Consider the following 6,176-nt stretch of genomic DNA (forward strand, 5'->3'; position numbering starts at 1 on the left):
CTGCCACCAAATTGTCTGACTTGAGAAACTGCCAAAGGAAACTGATGTGAGTTAAAGAACTACAAAAAGCGTAAGAGATGTTTGCCATATTTTAGCCCATTAATTTTTTCTACAGCCAGGGGAGGTAAATTAGAGAGTAAATCTGTCTGCATAAAACGTTTTAATTAATAAGTTTGGCAGAGTATGCTTCTAAGCCCACAGCATCCTTGGTCCCCTTTCTCCGTGTGAAGAGAATCAGCTCTTGTGGCTGGGCACGTGGCCACCCCGAATAAAGACTCTAATTCCCAGATCTCAGAGCTAGGAGTGACCACGTAGATGAGTTCTGGCCAATGAGATACATTCAGAAATATCATGTGACAGTTCTGGGAAGCCTCTGCTGTTTCTTTTTCATCCTTTAGGATCAGAATGCAGCTGTAAGAGTCATCTTGGACCACGAGGTGACCTGGGCATGGGAGGCCACGCATGGCAGAACAGCAAGATAAAGAAGTGTGGGTTCCTAAAGACTCCATAGAACAGAGCTTCCCCGTCTGGTGTAGACCACTAGTGAGAGGGGAATCTGTTTTTTCCCAATATGAAGGGGCACCAAATTATTCCCCCGTGCGGAGTGCTGTTGAATCTTGACGCGGCCTTGACCAGAGAAAGCATGCTCTCTCTCTTGGATTAGCCTCCATGAAGGGACTGCTGGGTGGTAGGTGGCATGATGGTGACCCTGTGAAGAAAGAGACCAGGCGTTGGAAAGGGCAAGATCCCAAGTCCTGTGTGAATGGGAAGAAAGCTGGGAGCCGCAGTCGTGGTTTTCCAGCATGGCTACAAATCCTTTGACCTTCCTCCCCTCAAGAGGTAGAATCCAATCTCTTCCCCTTGGATGTGGGCCAGCCTTAGTGATGGCTTCTAACAGAATCTGGTGGAAGTGACACTGGGTGATTTCCAAGGCTGGGTTGTAAGAGGTGTAATGGCGCCCACATGGCTCTCTCTCTTGGAGCACTGGCCCAGGGAACCCAGCTGCCACGCTGTGAGGAAGCCAAGAGCCTCTTGGAGAGGCCACACATAGGTGTTCGATCTACAATCTAACTGATGTTTCAGCCTGCGACCCGCATTAACACCAGACTTATGAGTGAGAGAGCCTTCAGACACTCCACCCCCAGCTTCGAGCCACCCCAGCTGACACCAAGTGGAGCAGAGATGAGCTGTCCCTCCTGAGCCCTGCCCAAATTGTGTATTCATGAGTAAAATTAATGTCATTATTTCAAGCCACTAAGTTTGGGGATGCTTTGTTATATAGCAAGAGATCATTGCAACAGTCACCTGCTCTGCCCCACAAGCATGCATGCCAGCATATGTGAGTCCCCTGCAACCATACAGGCTTCTGGAAAGTTCCAATTTCATTGCAGTGGGCTCCTGAGAAAAAAGCAGGAGTCCTGGGCCACACCTGGGATAGAGGGCTAAAGGGACCACAGTCTGGTGATGTCAAGTGTCCAAAATGAGAGCGATCAGGATGGAGGGAGCCAGCAGCCCCTCCCCGCCCGGCAGCTCTAATCTGAGAGTGTGTGTAGGCTTGTGTGTGCACACAAGTGCACTTACACCCACACCCACAGAGACAAGGGAGAAGATGAACCCCAGTCTGGAGTCCCACCCCCACGGCCCACATGCAGCACTCCTCAGCCCTCATCTTGCCACCTGAAGCTTCTCCTTCTAGAGCCACCTGAGAGGGCCTGGGTGTCACTTCCCTAAGGTCAGCGGCATTACCCAGGTAGACACATTTCTGGGAGGATTTCTCAAAATGAATCCCTGAGCCACATTGAATGAAACTCTCAGCATTAAGAGAGGGATGAGACGGTGCCTGAGAGACCTCCCTGGTGGGAGACTCTCTACAACTCTCTGCTAAGAGTTAAAGGCCCCTCCCCACTATGGCTGGAATTGTGTCCCTCCCCCCACCACCCCAAATTCATATGTGGAAGCCCTGAACCCTCATGTGATCATATTTGGAAATTGGGCCTTCAGGGAGGTAAGTGAGGTCAAATGAGGTCATGAGGGTGGGGCCCTGATCCAACAGGATAAGCATACGGAGAGGAAGAGACACCAGAGAGCTTACTTAATCTTTCCACGTATGCACAGAAGAAAGGCCATGTGAAAACACAGCAAGAAGGTGACTGTCTTCAGGCTAAGGAGTGAGACCTCAGGAGAAGCCAATTCTAGTTGATCTGGGACATCCAGCCTCCAGAACTGTGACAAAATAAATGTCTGTTGGTTAAGCCATCCAGCCTGTGGCATTTGGTTATAGCGGCCCAGGCAGACTAAGACATTTCCTGAGAGAAACAAAGAGGGAAGGACTGTGAGACTACAAGGCCCTTGTAGCTTGGCTGTTGGTGGCACAGGGAAGGGGTTTCTCCTGATACATCCTCGGCGGCACAGTCCGATGCAGGGGTCCCCGGCCGGCAGCATGACTGGAGGGACGTTTGCTGGGAAAGCCCCATCCTTACATCTTTCCCCTGAAATTACCCCTGATCTTAAGCATTCTCTCTCCACACAGTCCTGTGGTCAGACGTGAACTCTCCCAGAGGAACGCCACGCCCTCCCTGTGCACATGTTTGTCTGCTGGGCAGCAGGAGCTAGGGGCGGCTGGGAGATCCCTCTGGCCAGGACTCTGGGGAGACCTCTGAAAACAACTGCCTGACTTCCCCTGCATCTTTCCCCGAAGCCAGTAGCCTGGCAGTCTCTCCTCAGCTCAGAATGAGCCCACCCACCTCTCTTCCAGCAGCCCTGCTGGCCTGGCAATTCCTGCTGCTCTGCAGCTGCCAACATCTGTCAGCCTTCCCTCCAGGCTGCCTTTGTGCTTTGAATGTAAGTGTATTTATGACCGATTACCCACCCTCCCCCCAACCCCACCCCATTCCTTTACAGGGGGAAAGGAAGGCTGAATCTGTACTGCGGGGCTGAAAGATCCCTTCACCTCCCCACCCCATCTCATCCAGCCTTCTGGTTGTTTCCTCTAGCTCCCCCTTAAGGGCCCCATGCAGGGACCCCTACGCCACCAGGCTGCCATCTGCCCTACTTGCACACCAGCCCAGCAGAGCTGCACTGCGACCAACACAGACGAGCTGGCAGAGCTCCAAGACTTCCGGGTTAGGACCCCGGCTTGCAACGTGTTACTAAGCAATCCTTCGTTAGGCGTTCATTCAGCAGATTCTCAATCAATATTCGTCTCACAGGCATGGGCCCAGCCCGGTGCTAGGTGCAAACGGAGCAAGGTATGCGGGGTCCCTGCTTTCTTCTTCGGGGGGAGAGAGACAGGCGGCAAACAAATGAGCAAGTGGCAGATGGCGGTTAATCATACTCTAAGAACCAAAACCAGGTGCTGTGGTGGAGCGACTGGGGAGCTCCTTTAGGTGGGTGGCCAGGTAAGGACTCCTCCTTCAGGGGATCTGTAAACTGAGATCCGAAAGACATGAAGAAGCCAGCCACGTAATCACTGGATGGAAGGGCATTCCAGGAAGAGGGAACAGCCAGTACGAAAGCCCTGAGGTGGATACGAGCTTGATGTGTTCTAGGATGAACGGGAAGGCCAGTGTGCCAGCAATTCCCAGAAAGGCAATAGGAGATGACAGCACAGATCTCAACAGGGGCCAAGACACAGGGTTGCGGACACCAAGGTAAGGAGCTGGGCTTTCAACTGAGGTTAGAGAGGGGAGGTGACCTAATCAGATTTCTAGTTTTTAGAAGATTGCTCTGCCCATGAGATACCTATTAATTATAAAGGGGGCATCGTAACAAAAATCTGGCAGACAGCACCTTCACCAAGTGATCAAAGTGAACATCACCAGTAAGGGATTAAATGGACATCACATGCCTCCCGATATGCCACACTGAGCAGGACACACGTCACCTCGGTGGGGTTTCTGCCAAACATGCAGAACCTGAATCTAGTCAGGAAAACATCAGACGAAACCAACTAAGGGACGGTCTACAAAGTCACCAGCCTGTGCTCTTCAGAAGCATTCATGAAACAAAAAACAAAGACAGACTAAGGGACCATGCCAGATTAAAGGAGATTAAAGAGACGTGACAACGGAATACAATATGTGATTCTAGATCGGCTCCTGGGCCAGAAAAAAAAAATTTATTTCCTTTTCTATAAAGAACATGAGTGGGACAACTAACGAGATTTGAATAAGATCTGTCAATCAAGAAATAGCATTGTATCAGTGCTCATCTCCTGATTTTGATAAATTAGATTGTGATCATTTTAAGAGAATGTCCTTGTTTTGTTTTTGCTGTATGTTTTAGGAAATACACTCTGAAATACTTAGGGACAAAGGAGCACCACATCTGCAAATTAATCTCAAAAGTTTCAGGGGGGAAAAAAGTGTGTGTGGAGAGAAAAAGAGCTTGAAAATTGGTAAAATGTTAATATTTGGGGAAGGAGGGACTGGCTGCAGCCGCAGCGGCCACATCGCTTGCAACCCAGAGCATCCTTCACTGTCTGACAGCCCATTGGCCGGCCTCAGCCCCTCAGGAAATAAGGCTCTCTGGGCCTCAGCAGACCTTGACAAAGATCCTTTTGACCCAAGCTAGGGCAGGTTCTGGAAGAATCAAGGATCAGGCTTCCTCAGGGGCCCACCCCTTGGGGCCTGGTGCGGGAGTGGGGGTGGGGCAGGGAGCCAACGAGGCCCATCTAAACCAGCAGGGGGTCCTCGGCACATCAGGCACCGCATTCATTAAACAGGGGCTAGCCGCAGGGCTCATCCGACAGGGCGCCTCCAGACACCGAGTTCCCCCGCAGGTGGACCGGTAAGTCTCAGCCCCGAGCACTCGGGCTGCCCGGTGGTCTGATGATTCTGAGCAAATGTGCTGTTGCCTGCTGCCCTCCTTTATCGCGCACAGAAGCAGACAGCGCTGTCGGGAAGGACAAGGGAGGCTTACACATCCCACATTTGCTGCTCGTTCCCGTTTAGCAGTTCACAATTTGACACCTGCAGCCCGCTTTGCTGGATTAGAGGCATTTGCGGCCTGCAGGAAAAGGAAGCTCAAATGTAGACGTGGTGATAGATTGTTATCAGCAGGTCCCTAGGAGAGCCTGGTCCTTTATCCTTGCAAAGCCTTTCACGGACACGGCCGAGGCGTGGTGACTCAGAATCGGGAGCAGCCGGGCCATGGGTCTGGGTGGCAAGGTCGGCCTGTGTGTCAGGCCCCGCCCCTGGCACCCGGCCAGCTGGAAGGCTGGGAGGCTGGAGGTTTGCAGGCTCATAAAAAGAAAACGTCTGCTCCTCCACCAGACAAGAATGCGCCGGGTTCAGCAGGGAAAGGAGGGCCCTGCTGGTGCCGCGACTTTCACGCCCAAGGCAGTGTCATCCTTCAGATCAGGAGGCTGGCGAAGATCTGCTGGTTCTTCAGGGCAGATGTCACAGCACAGACAGGGGAGGACTACGCCACTGGTCTCCTTGCAGGGATCCCAGTAGCAGGTGAGGAAACTGGGGCACCAGGATATGCAATGACTTAGCCTGAGACCACCACTAATAACTGCTCCCCCACCCCTGCTTCCCAACGTTAGCAAGACCTCTGGGAAACTCAGGGACATAGAGCAATGATGACCTTCACTTTCCAAGTTAGCCTGCCCCTGAGGCTTCAGCGCTCACAAGTTTTGCCCGGGCTGGGGCAAGCTTATGATGATTTTTCTCTTTTTCAGAATCTCTCCCTCTGACTTGAAATGGCATTGCATCAAGCAGGGTGTCTCAAAACTATCTATAAATGTAGGACCTGTCTTGTTTGCGTTTGTTTGCTTGTTAATTAATTTCAATCCGTCACGGATGGATACTTTTGTAAAGTACAATAAAAATGATTTGCTGGGGAAAATGAAATGAAAAAAGAAATACAAGCCCCAGCTTTTATCATTAGATTCAACAGACTACAACACACTCTGTCAAGCTGCTAGCAAAGTTTCCAAACTCTCGCCCCCAGTTTCTGTACTGAGCTCACAGTGGACAGGTGCCAGTTTGTGGACTGGCACTAGCCCATGGAGTGCACTTTGAGTGTCGGCGGTGAAGAGTCAAGGTCAAAGCGTGTGGGTTCTAAAGTCACCTCTGTCGTTAACTGGCTGCATGGCTTCCCCTTCTGAGCCACCACCTTCACTCGCACACAGACAGACCCACAAATCAACTCACATTACGTACAGTCAGAGG

The 6,176-nt window shown here is 51.5% G+C and overlaps 1 long non-coding RNA gene across 1 annotated transcript; it reads left to right on the forward strand.

The window, feature by feature from the left end:
• Window positions 1–5,109: 5,109 nt before the first annotated feature.
• LOC116662099 lies at window positions 5,110–5,867 on the forward strand. The gene is made up of 2 exons (XR_004318084.1): window positions 5,110–5,459; window positions 5,684–5,867. It is a non-coding gene; the product is annotated as an uncharacterized LOC116662099 (long non-coding RNA).
• Window positions 5,868–6,176: the final 309 nt, after the last annotated feature.

This window comes from Camelus ferus, chromosome X, assembly GCF_009834535.1.
Source record: "Camelus ferus isolate YT-003-E chromosome X, BCGSAC_Cfer_1.0, whole genome shotgun sequence".
NCBI lineage: Eukaryota > Metazoa > Chordata > Mammalia > Artiodactyla > Camelidae > Camelus > Camelus ferus.